This window comes from Aotus nancymaae, unplaced genomic scaffold (assembly GCF_030222135.1).
Source record: "Aotus nancymaae isolate 86718 unplaced genomic scaffold, 86718_ANA_hifiasm-v0.15.2.pri h1tg000029l, whole genome shotgun sequence".
Classification (NCBI taxonomy): Eukaryota; Metazoa; Chordata; class Mammalia; order Primates; family Aotidae; genus Aotus; species Aotus nancymaae.
In genome coordinates this window covers 85,213,242-85,226,916 of record NW_026988442.1, presented here as the reverse complement: position 1 = coordinate 85,226,916, position 13,675 = coordinate 85,213,242, and the positions used below count along the sequence as shown (strand labels likewise).

The following is a 13,675-nucleotide window of genomic DNA, read 5'->3' as shown; positions in this document are numbered from 1 at the left end:
TATCAATATGGAAGATCCTATGGCATTTCTACATTATATCCCATCTCACCATCTGTACTATTGATTAAATATTAAATGAAGAGATAGTAACAGCTCCTTCCTATAGTACTTCCCTGACAAACAATAAAAAGGATTTTCAGAATGCTAAGCCAATCTTCAAGGCTTCACAGCTTATTCTAGTAAATTGGCAAATTCAGCAAATCTGGACTGTAGTATATAAAAAACTTCATAACATGCAATAACCCAGAAAAACAACAAAATTCAACTCAGCTCATAAACTTCTACCAATAACTAAATTTTATATAGGAGCAACAATTCATATTTAGCCACAATAAGTCACTAACCATTCATTCCTAGTGAGTTGATCAATTTTGTATTCTAACAAAGAATTCAGGCAGAACTTTTAAACATTTGTCTTTAAACATACACCAAACAAGATTTCCACATATTTTTAGAAAAGTTTTCTTCTTTAAAAGTGACCATATTAACTCTCAAGCATGGGCAAAAGTACTCTCAATAACCAACCTCCTTGTAATTATCTGGTAGTCTCTTACTTTGCTCCTTAAAGACAACTTTCTAAAAGCCATGATCACTGATGCGGCTTTTAGAGTTTGTAAGTCATAAATACTAAACAGATAACAATGGATATTGTTCTTTACACCTCAATTCTGTTTAACAGACAAAACTATTTTTAAAAAAATACAAATCACAGTTTAATGACAATCTAAGGAAGTCATATAAGTAAAAAAAAAAAAAAAAGCTGAAAAGTTTGTATTACTATCTCTATTATACTTTTTTTTAACCAAACTGATTAAATCGAGTATGTGAGATCTATAATTTTTTAAAAGTCCTTCAACAGTAATGAAGTGTACACTGGTCACAGTAGAATAGTTCAAATGAATTTTCCTGAGGCTGCATTCTAAGTACATCCGACCCAGAAAGTATTTTTAGCAAGTATGTTCAATCAATGCTGGTTTTATGCCTAGCCTAAATTAGAAACTGGGTGTTATAAATTTAAAGTAACAATGTTACTAGGGTCATTTTTAAAGATATTTAATTAGAACATAAGAAAAAAAAACACGTTTGACTCAATTCAATACCTACAGCTCTGAAGCTAAGATGTTAGAAAATAAGCAGTAAGAAAATCATATCCTCATCTATTACTACTTTTGAGGAACCTGTGATTTTCTAACTTAATAAACGTGAACCTACTCACTTAGTATTTTTAAAAACTACAAAATAGTGATGCCTCCTTGGATTTTAGAAATCTCTTACCAAATTTTTAAAAGAGACTAGCAAAATCACAAACATTCCTATGTACAAAAAAGACTGTTTCTCTTATAAATCACTCAAGATCATGATATTATGGGACCGTGTGTGTTTCAATCCAAAATGTAACAAAGATATGTGTACCACAAAAAATGAGAAGACATAAGAATTGCTTTTGTGGTAACTAGAGCATAAATTTATTGACAAAAAATGGTGATGTCCACAAAATGATCACACTTACAAGTTTGTAAAAAGGTTCTCTACAATACACACACTTTTGCTTATGAGTTTTCTTTAAAAGAAAGCCGAATTTATACTAATCAAATTCAAGATTTAAATAATACATCTGGCTCTATTCCATTAAGCATACTTTAGGCTCTGAACAATTCTTTATTTTAAGGCCATCTCCTTCCCCCTTAAAATTGAAAAAAAATTTTTTTTCCTCTGGTACATTAAAGTTCAGAAAACCAAGATTTAAAAATATCCTGGCTTTTACTGTTCCAGTCTTCTTTTACTCTAATTGTCTTTTACAAGTCGGATACATGGGCCTTTTGTTTTTATCTTTCTCCATAAATATGTTTTAAATGTGGCCAATCAGCTGTACTGTTTTAACTGAGCCCAAGATCTGGACACAGAAACTTAATATTACTGAAATCTCTCATTCGAAAAGCAGCTGGCATATTGCAGATGTATAACAAGTTATCCTAGAAAAAGCGTTTCGAAAAACCCTACAAATCGTCCTTGTACATACTGATGTCACTAAATGATGCAAGCCCAGACATAAAATCTTCCATCCTAAGTTTTGCAGAAACATCCACACATAACCTGTGCAACTGTAAGTTGTTCCATTTTATGGAAACTCTGCGAAATGCTTAGGCATTTACCTACATCTCAACTTTTTTTTTTTTTTGGCTCAACTATAGATTCCCAAATACAGGTATATACTGGTAGAATCATAACAGGCTTAAAACTTCAATGGTAGGAACAGTTGGCTTATGCAGCGTGCAAGAAGCGCTCATATGAGCCAATTTTTTTAAAAAAGGAATTCTACCAGCAATGGAAAACTCAAGATTCCAAAGCTTTACCTAGAGTTTAGGTGCCGGGGAACATTCCATCTCCACATCTATATTCCATCCCTTGTCCCTTCGCGGAACCATAACAGAGATTCCAACTATAACCCCCGAGAGCCCCACGAGCAGAGGTCCCAGTAAGAAAGCGTCTTTTTTTTTTCCCCCTCCTTTCCTTTTAAATCATTCTCCTATCTCTGACTTGCCCTACCTGGCTCACCTCCCAGGAGCCACACATGCAGGTAAGATCCTCGCGTTCAACGTGCAGGGCCGAGAGGCCAGGGGGGACCGAAGAACCTCTTACCTTCGTATATCACAGCCGCGTCCTCTCGGCTGGAGATAAAAAGCCTCGAGGCCCCGGCGCCCCAGGGAAACCGCGTCCGCCGTGCCGCTCCGGGGGGCTACCTCAGCGCCCCCCGAGCAGCCGCCGCCGCAGCGGTCGCGCCACGACCCAGAGCCGCCAGCACCACCTCATGCTGCTGGGCAGCCGCGGGCCGGCGCCGCCAGGGAGGTGGCAGGGAGGCGGGCAGCCGGCGCCCTCGCCTACCTCCCTGCGGGGATGAGATAATCCACACCCCCAAAAGTGCGTGGGGGAGGGGGCTTGTCCCCAATCCTCCGACCCCTCGGCCAAAGCCAAGTCTTTTTCTCCCCGGCTCAGGCCCAATTCCGGCCCCTGGGACCCAGGAGTCCTAAGAGAACAACGTTGGTGGTGGGGCGCGAGAAGCGGAAAAGCGCGCTGCGCGGCGTGAGCGGGCGGGTAATCCTGGGCAGCGTTTGTGTGTGAGAGTGCAAGGGGAGCTCAGTTGCCCCCCTCCTTCTCCACCTCCTCTTCCTCCCCCTCCTCCCCCTGTCTCTTCCTCCTCTCTCAAGCACACCCCCTCTCCTAGGCCGCAGCATAGCAACCGAACATGGCGGCTGCGCAGGCGCCGCCAGTCAGCGTCCAGGAGCGGCGGCGGCAGCAGCAGCAGCAGCAGCAGGAGATGATCTCGCGAGAGGCGAGGCCAAAACCCTTCCCCGCTAGCACCGGGAGAAGTCGCAACAGTGGGAGCTCAGAGGGACACGCAGGTGCGAGAGGCCGGCCTAGCAGGATTGCGGGGGCGGACAGGAGGGAGAGGCGGAGCGCCGGGTCCCCGCCCCGCAGCCGCGTCGCGAATGGTTGCTTGGCCTGCGACCCCTGCTGCACCCACTGACCTGGGGGACATGATAATGGGATCAGAAGCCTTTGTTAAAGGGGAAAACCAGACCTCTTGTCACCAGGTCGCTCCAACCTCAGTGCTCATAGAGGATATAGGTTTGGGGGGCAGTTTTGAATCATTTCCTCTCCTAAACATAGGCTCCAAAACAAAACCTCAGCAACCAATCTTCGTTTATAAAACAACGTTTAGGGGTGACTTCTGTGTGCCTGGAACGGTGGTGTGCTTTTTAAAATTTAATTCATTCCAATAACATGAATTTGGTGTTATCACACCAGGGTTTTTAGCCAGGTGCGTTATAATGTTTTATTGGTGATACAAACTTATTGGTAATAGAACAGTTGCCTACTGGCGGGTGACCTCAGCTGAAATGGGAAAAGAAGGGATTTGGGGACCACCACACTAACTTTTTGCCCAGTTTTGGTAAGCGCCCTTTTCTGTCGCCAAGCGCCTTCTTTGTCCTTCCTTGCTCTTAGCTTGAGCATCCTATCAGAGCTGACCTTTATAAAGACTGCTTTCCCTCCAAGCCGACAAAATGACTACAAATCAGGGGAATTTGATCAAATCTGGAAAAGATGGCAATTCCTATTGACTCTCTTCTCCCTCACACCTGTTAGTTTTTCCATTTGAAAAAGACAACTTGTCAATCCATGTTTCCTGCTGTACTTCCTTCACTTAATTTTCTTCCCAGATCTGTTGTAGCCAGTGCTCATTCATTCTTCCTTAAATATCCATTCCTGCCTCTGACTCTCCATTTTGTCTTTGATCATGCCGTTCCTCTGCTAAAATGCTCTTCACCTCATTGTCATCTGCCAACATCCAGTCATCCTCCAACCAAAGATCATATGAGACTTCCATCAGAAATTGTCTGAATGTTTCATATAAATGGAATCATACAATATGTAATTTTTTTTTTTGAGATGGAGTTTCGCTCTTGTTGCCCAGGCTGGAGTGCAAGGGTGCGATCTAGACTCACTGCAATCTCCACCTGCCAGGTGCAAGCGATTCTCCTGCCTCAGCCTTCCAAGTAGCTGGGATTACAGGCATGAGCCACCACGCCTGGCTAATTTTGGGTGTTTTTAGTAGAGACGGGGGTTTCTCCATCTTGGTCAGGCTGGTCTCAAACTCCTGACCTCAGGTGATCCGCCAGCCTTGGCCTCCCAAAGTGCTGAGATTACAGGCGTGAGCCACCGCACCTGGCTACAATATGTAATTTTTGTTTTGAAGCAAGCTCTCACTATGTTGTCCCGCTATGTTGTCCAGGCTGGTCTCCAACTCCTGGGCTCAAGAGATCATCTTGCCTTAACCTTCAGAGTAGCTGGGATTACAGGTACAAGCCACCTGGCTTATATGTGGTCTTGTGTCTGGTGTGAAGCAAGACACAAAAGTTCCTGAGTGGAACTTCCCCTACAAGTCACCAGAATGGACCCTTTGAAGTTACTGGTACTCACCATTATTCCTAGAAAAATCTGAGTTCACCTTGGATCTCCCTGCCTGCAACCCTGGAAAGAGAAGAATCAATAATTGTCCTTAAAAAAAGAGAGAGAGAGAGCTTTGAACTGTGCCCCAGCCTCACATGGGCCGATTGAAAATTGTGTTGGGGGTGGGGCACGGTGGTTCACGCCTGTAATCCTAGCACTTTGGGAGGCCAAGGCAGGCAGATCACTTGAGGTTGGGAGTTTGAGACCAGCCTGACCAGCATGGGGAAACCTGTCTCTATTAAAAATACAAAAAATTAGCCAAGAGTGGTGGCACATGCCTGTAATCCCAGCTACTTGGGAGGCTGAGGCAGGAGCATGGCTTGAACCCGGGAGGCAGAGGTTGCAGTGAGCTGAGAGCGTGCCATTGCACTCCAGCCTGGGCAACAAGCGAGAAACTCCATCTCAAAAAAGAAAGAAAATTGAATTGGGGAATAATAAAATAGTACATCTCACACTTCACATGCTGGTCACCTGGGCTCTTATTAAACGGCAAGTTCTAATCCATTAGGTCCAGAGTGGGCCCTGAGACTCTGCATTTCTTTTTTCTTTTTTTTTTTGTAGAGACGGGGTCTTGCTGTGTTGCCCAGGCTTGTCTTGAACACTCTTGGCCTCAAGTAATCTTCCTGCCTTGGCCTCCCAAAGTGCTAGGATCACAGGAGTAAGCCACTGCACCTGGCCTAGAGACTCTTTCTAATAAGCTCCTTGGCTTTTGGACCACCCTGGAGGAGCAAGGGTGTAAACTACTGTTCCTTAAAGTGGAGTCTAAGAAAATATATCTGCAAATTCTCTACAAAAATATGTAAATATTTTGCTCTTACTTAAATTATGTTCTTTTTAAAGTTCATATATTCTAGTCGCTATGCCGGATCATTTGATGACCACCTTGTAACAAAACACTGCACTTGATTTTGTATTTGGCACCAACCACAGATTTAATTTTCTGGGGTTAATGGGAAAAGAATGGAATACTTCTTGTGGAAAGGACAGCATTCTGGCTAAGTGAAGGTCATGCATCCTTACGGTACACTGCACAAAAGTTTAACAGAAATTCAAATAGAGAAGAATGTTGGGATAATTAAGTCAATTATAAGCATGCCAAGCAAAAAAACACATGCCATAGCAGTGAGTTCCATATTCTCATATCAAAGGACGATTTAATTTCAGCAAAACAACAAATATCATTCACCACATTACAGACATAATATTAATTGAACTTTTTAATTTTGTGAATTTAATTTCTAAAATTTTTTTAGTTTTATAGACATGAGCTATAAGAGTAAGAAATTATTACCTAAAGTTTACATAATTAAGAGACATAATTAAAATGGCTTAACAGTTGGAAGTTAGCAAGAATTTTTTTTTTTTTTTTCATCTTAAAGTGGCCTCAAACATTACTGGATATTGGCAGACATTACTATTGACTGATTTTTTTCCTTGTCTGCACCCTGCCCTTGACTATGCTTTGGGAGAGTAAAAACAAAGGTTATATCCACACTTGGAGAATGTTGGCAGGCGAGGATTGGCCTTTTTGCACCGTGTGGTCGATGGTAGGACCTCTCTTAACCCTGGGTAGCTACAGCCAGAAGGGAACAGGGATTTGTTCTTGCCTGTATGGGCCTTGGCAGTGACCCCAGGCAGCAGCTTTGACTAGGCACTGTGGCTGACTCACCAGCCACCCACTGTCAGTAACTGGAGAGGACCCCTTTGGAAGAAACGAGTAACCCTGGGATCACTGGGGATATCTAGGGAGAAGAACCTCATGGGAAAGTTGAACTCTACTTGCTAGGTAGAGCTCAGAGTGGTATGAATTTTAACTTCAAAAAGCACATGACTTAAAGTGACTTGATTTTGCCCCCTACGCTGGTGAGGTGGGACATACAAAGTACTTAGGCTTTTGGTCAAATGTGAATCCTAACCTGGTCCCCAACAGGAGAACTTAGTTAGATACACTCTCTACCACAGCTAGTCAATTAAGGGAGAATTTCATCTTTTTACCTGCCTGGAATCTTCATGCATAACTTAAAAGCAAAAATAAGCAAATTTAAATAATTTAAATATTTAAAGAGGTGTCACACATGTTTCTAATAAGTTCAGGATTCTGTGGCTTGGGCTTCCTTTAATCACAGAGCTGTGTTAAATATACTTAAAAAAATAAAAAATCCTACACCATATACCTCTGAGGCAGTTGACCCAGATTTGTCACCATGTCAGCATGAAAATAAAGAAGGAGAGATCCTTCAAAAGGTAGGCACTATTGACAGTTCTTGTGTACACTTCCAGAATTTTCTCTGAATATATAAGCTAAGCCTATAGCTCTTTTCCCTACACACAAGGGATCATACCATATTTCACTTACAAATGTGTGTGGAAATCATTCCTTAACAAAACATAAAGATACATGTCATTCTAAGGGTTGAGCCATAATGTATTTAACTTTCTCTGATTAATAGGCATTGGGCTGTTTCTAGTGCTTTGCTGTTACAAATAATACTCCAAAGAGCATTTTCATCATAAAATTTCATATGCATAATAAAGCATTTCTTTAAGACAAATTCCTGGAAATCCAATTGCTGGGTTGAAGTGTATGGCCATGTTTAACTTTGATAAATGCTGCCAAATTGACTACTGATTGCACTCACTGTGTGAGAGTTATTACCACTATAATCCACCTCTTCCTTATCATTCTGGGTTTTGTATTTTTCACAATCCAAAAAGAAACTCCGTATTTTCTTCTAGTACTTTTAGTTGTATGTTTAAAATACTTAAAAATCCATGATCCTGATCTCAGGATTGCTAATGGGTCTTCTGCTGCTATCTGGGAAATAATTTTGGTGTAAGGGGATAGAGATGCAGCTTTATTTATTTTTTTGTTTTAAATAACTGTCCAGTTGTCCTAATACCACCTTATGGAATGAACACACACACAAACGTGTGCGCATGTGCGCACAAAATTGCTTTTATCAGATAGGAAATTCTCAAAAGTTTTTTTTTGGATCTGGACTTTTTTTTTTTTAATTTCATGCCATTGAACTATTTACTCCATCTCTATTTTCATTTCTTGTTGCTGCTGTAACAAATTACCATAACTTTGGCTGTGCGTGGTGGCTAATGCCTGTAATCCCAGCACTTTAGGAGGCTGAGGTTGGTGGATCACCTGAGGTCAGAAGTTTGAGACCAGCCTGGCCAACATGGTGAAACCCATCTCTACTAAAAAAAAAAAATACAAAAAATTAGCCAGGTGTGGTGGCACGTGCCTGTGGTCCCAGCTACTTGGGATGCTAAGGCAGGAGAATTGCTTGAACCCAGGAGGCAGAGGTTGCTGTGAGCAGAGATCATGGCACTACACTCCAACCTGGGCAACAGAGTGAGACTCCATCTCAAAAAACAAACAAACAAATAAAATTAGCATAACTTTAGTGGCTTAAAAGAGCACAAATGTATTATTTTACAGTTCTGGACATCAAAAGTCCAAAATAGGCTGCCAAGCTGTGTTCCTTGAGGAGGCTATAGGGGAGAGTTTCTTTCCATGCCTTTTCCAGCTCCTGGAAGTCACCTGCATCCTTTGGCTCCTGGCTTCTTCCACCATCTTCAAACCTAGTATCGGCATCTTCAAATCTCTCTCATCATCTTTTCTGCCTTTTTTCATCCTCTTGCCTCCCTTTTATAAGGATCCTTGTGATTGCATTGTGTCTACCCACATAATCCAGGATAATATCCACATCTCAAAATCTTTAACTTAACCACATCTGCAAAATCCCTTTTGCCATGCAAGCTAACATTCACAGGTTTTATGGGTTAGGGATCTTTGGAGGCCATTATTCTGTTGCTATGGTCTCTAATACCAGGCTCTTTTACTACTGGAATTTATAATGAGTTTTAATATCCAAAAGAGTTCATTGCTGCTTATAACTTCTTTTTCCCAGATGAATGTATTTCTTTTTTCTTTTTTTTTTTTTTTGACAGAGTCTTGCTCTGTTGCTAGGCTGGAGTGCAATGGCGTGATCTCAGCTCACTGCAACCTCTGCCTCCTGAGTTCAAACGATTCTCCTGCCTCAGCCTCCCAAGTAGCTGGGACTACAGGCATGCACCACCACACCCAGCTAATTTTTGTATTTTTAGTAGAGACGGGGTTTCACCATGTTGACCAAGATGATCTCGATCTCTTGACCTTGTGATCCACCTGCCTCAGCCTCCCAAAGTGCTGGGATTATAGGTGTGAGCCACTGCACCCAGCTGAACATATTTTTAATTATGTGAATTTAAAATATGTGAGTCCTTGATTGTGACTGAAATAATAAATTACATCAACAGCATATATAGTGTAGCTGGTATAGCATGTATAGATTATCTGAAAAAAATTATCCGTTATAATTGTGTCTATAGAATGTAATGTGTATGTAGAAATGTGTTCGTAGGACGCTGATTATGCATATTATAAACCACTTAATCTCTGTCTTTCTAATGTAAATATTAATGCAAATTAGTCCCCAAATTTTCATTCACTTAAAAAAAATATATTGCTCACTTAAGATTTGCTAGGCACAAGAGGTGACCATTTCCCTCAAGTCAAGTATTTTTGATTCCTTAGGATTGTGACTTATTAGTGGGTAGTGAAGTCAATTTGGTGGATCATGACTAGCATTTTGAAAAAAAAGAAAAGGAACTGGAATAGACTAGAAAATATCAGTGTATCGCACAACATGAAGATAAGCATTGTACCGTGAAACTTTAACTTTGGTTATGTGTTTGGGCGTTAGTGTGAATATAGTTTGCAATATAAAATCTCTTTCTTACTTTGGATGTGGTGGCCAAAAAAGTTTGAGAGCTTCTGGTCTGAAGGGAGAACTAATAAATAAGTAAACAACACAAATTAGAATGAAGAGTGCTTTCACAGATTAAACTGTAAAATCCATGAGGACAGAACCAAGGCTATTTAACTCATCATGATTCCACCACAGCCTAAACTAATGTGTCATAGACCATGAGCCCTTAGTTACTATTCTTCAATAGATGCATGAATGGTGTGGCCCTAGAGTGCTAGGGGAAGCCATGGAAGGAGATCAAACAACCAGCACGTTCTGTGCCTTGCATTTTGCATGGTTTCCATTAGGAGTCTTGGACTGTGGAGACAAAGTTTGGTGAGGAATATGATCTGATGTAAAATTAAAGACCATGCAAATCTTGTGAAAGTGAAACTTGAGGGACCTTGAGTGACATCTAGTGGATTCTTTGACCAACGGGGAGACACCAACCTAAGGAAATCTCTTTCCCATTAGGTGAAATATTATTGAATATGCTGTTTGCTTTTGAGAGAGAGAGAGAGAGAGAGAGAGAGAGAGAGAGAGAGAGAGAGAGTTGGGCTTCATCCATCCATAGTGTATAAATGTTATTTTATTTGTGGGTGAATACTGTAGGTTTATTTATCTGTGCCCTTTGTTATGTATTGGCTTTGTCCATAGGAGCTTTATCATCAGATTGTAAATTCTTGATTAAGCTTCATGACTTTATAATGTGTTACTCAGCACCTGGTACAGCATTGTCAGGTGTGCTTTCAGGTGTGTAATAAATGCCTGTTGTTGGCTGACTGACATGTTTTAGTCATTCATTCAACCTGTGGTCATTGATTGGACACCACCCACATTAAGGATTTCATTCCTGGCTGCATATTAGAAACACCACAGAAGTTTTTAAGAAATGCAGATGCCCTTGCCACACCATAATCCAACCTCAGTTCTCATTTAATTGGTCAGGGTGGAGCTGAAGCTTCTCTCTATAGATGGATATAGATAAAGATTTTTTTTTTTGTTCTCAAGGTGATTCTGCTGTGCAGCAGGGTTGACATTTGGACAGGCACTAAATGTCATACACCATCAATGTTAAACAGGGATCCCTACCCTCTATATTGGTACTTCCCAAACTATCTGGGGTGAGAGACCAATCCACCATGGACCAGTATTTTTGTAGAAATAAATTACTATAAAATGAAATGAAGAAACAAAGACATACAGCATATTTTAAAAGCCCCAAATTTTTATGACATTCAACAGAAATTAATTACTCTGTCAAATTTATCTAAAATGTTCTCTTACTCTCAATTTCTGGATGTATCTTGTTTTGGACAGGTGACAAACCATTTGCATCACGGCCCTTCGAGTCACACTGCTTCATATTACATTCTAGATGGAGATGGGGGCAAGAAGACAGAGGAGATGCAAAACCTACCAGTAATAGTAGTAGCAGGACACACAGATTGTTCTTATTGCATTTAAAAAGGAGGCTCGCTGACCTCTTAGCTAGTGCCTTCCGTTGGGCAGAGCCCCATGGAGCCACCAGGGCCCAGAGCCTAATCCTTGGCTTTACAGAGCCCACATTTTGATCTTCTTAGAACACACACATTAATCAGGCACTTGGCACTGTCCATATGCTAAATTTTTTTTTTTAAGAAATTGGTTATAAAGTAAAATCACTGTCTTTTTAAAAGCAAATCACCTTTGGGAGGGACTAGATACTGATGTTTGCTGTAATGATAGCCTCTTTCCAGTATGCAGGTCTCCAGGCATGAGAAGGTTATTTAGGGAACATAGAATGGAGATCTCTCCCAGCCCCACCATGGGATCACTCTAGTGATGACAGTACTCATGCCCAACTGATGCATGTATCTATCCCTTGGACAGTGCTTAATAAGCCTGTCACACTTCTAGGATGTTCCCTTCTGTCCATTGCCACCAAGCAGGCATGTTCAATGTACTGGTTTGAGTCAACACTTTCTCTGGTTTTAAAGCATTTCTGACTATATCCCACAGTACCGTGATTGGACTTGAGTGATCCCCAGATTATTATCAGCAATATACATATCAACCATCCACAGATGACTCAAGCATCCTAAACTGGTCAGTTTTTCTCACCTTTTTATATGCAGTCTTTTCCTTCTGGTTTTAATGTCCTGCCTTCCCTTTCTTTGCTAAACTCCTGCTCACCTTTTGGATTTCATTTCTCAAATTGGCTCCTCCTAGAAGCCACCATGACCTCCCATCACTCAAGGCTCAACTCTCTGTGCCCACGCAAAGCACACAGCCCATGAAGCTGCAATGGCCAGTTTTCTCTCTTCTCTCCAGTTGACTTTTATACTCCTTAGAACAGTGATCCTGGCTTTTGTTTACTCTTCGGTCCGCCAAAGCCATACATGGTAGAGCTCAAAATTTTTTAAAAAATTGTTGAAATAAACTGATTTTCTAGCACCATTCTCAAAAGGTAATATTATGGCAAGGGGTAGTAGGAGATAGACCGAACTTCTAATCTTACGAAGCTTTGTGATGATGGTAGGAGTGGGAGGTACAGCGTTTCTTGAAAGTCAAGCTGAAGAGTATGAGCATTAACTGGTAGATGATGAAGGTGTGTAAGAAGGGGAGTGTGATGATAAAGTAAATGATTTAAGAAAAATTAATATCATGGTATTGAGGAAGGAGAGATTATATTTGGACAGGACTGAACCTGGCATACCTGTTAAAACAGTGGTAGTAGCTCACCATGAGGGGCGTCTAAGAATCACCTGAGATGCTGCATCAATACTCCTCCTTTCCCCACCCAATTCTGATATGTCAGCCACACCCTTCTAGGTCCCATCCCTGGTTAATAATCACTGCCATGGCAACCTTTACGCTGAGGGGAGTCTGTTCTATGCCTGAGGTGTAGGGGAAGGGAATTCAGAAGTCTGTTGTAATCTTCTAGATGTGAGATACTAGAGACTTGACGTGTCATCATCACATATTTAACCAGTTTAAACAATGATTCCAATGTTATATGTGAACTTTTGCTGGAGGTAGAGCAAAACTTATAATAGATTGTAACAAATGATGACCTTAAAAGCTTATTGCTAGTCACCTGACTAAAATTTGTATTAACTTTCAGTAAAGTCTGTTGGCCCCCCTATTTATTAGAGTTCCTGAACTTTCTACTGAATGTTTGACAGATTAACCCAGCATTTTACTGTGGCCTAATAATTTTCATTGGAAAAACCAACTGTGCTATCTAAACTGTACTGTAGGCATTCAGCAGGTTATATACATTTTTAATTCTTCAATCTGAATGTCCAGGAACACATTAAAACAAAAAGTAAGGTTGTGCTTCACTCTTTTTAGGTTAACTTTCTCAGAATTAGAAGACAAACTGCCCATTATGAGTGAGACGAATGTTTCTTTAATCAAAATCGGTGGCTTACAAAGTCTTGCGATTCCCAGTTCAGGTTTGCCACTTCCAGTTTCTAAATTCTTTACGTTCTTCTCCTATCAATACTAGCACTAAGGATTTTCAAAATCACACAGTTTAGAACCCAACTTTCTATCTGAGCATCAGGTTTCAGAGAGAGAGAGAAAGAGAGAGAGACTGAGAGAGAGAGTGTGTTGTAGGTGGAGGGCAGGGCAAGGCTTAAACCTGAGGCTTACATTTTGTGTGCTTCATTCCTTCTTAGTAATGACAATCTGACTATTAGGCCAGTCCAAACAGGCTTATGTACCTTCCTGAAATACAGATCCAGGTGTCCTCTGGTGTACAAAAAAAGATACTATAATAATAAGGAAATCACATATAAATGGAATTTTCAATTACAGGAACTCAAAAGTACAGATAAGTCATAAAGATTTAATCCAATGGGAATTTGTAAGCTGTT

At 40.9% G+C, this 13,675-nt stretch overlaps 1 protein-coding gene across 1 annotated transcript in view; it reads right to left on the bottom strand.

Moving 5' to 3' along the window:
* PTPN4 (protein tyrosine phosphatase non-receptor type 4) overlaps positions 1 to 2,714 on the bottom strand; it is a 220,490-nt gene extending 217,776 nt beyond the window's left edge. The window contains exon 1 of the mRNA XM_064382839.1: positions 2,641 to 2,714. The gene's annotated coding sequence lies outside the window, so the exon portion shown is untranslated. The remainder of the gene's footprint in view (positions 1 to 2,640) is intronic.
* Between the last annotated feature and the right edge of the window lie 10,961 nt (positions 2,715 to 13,675).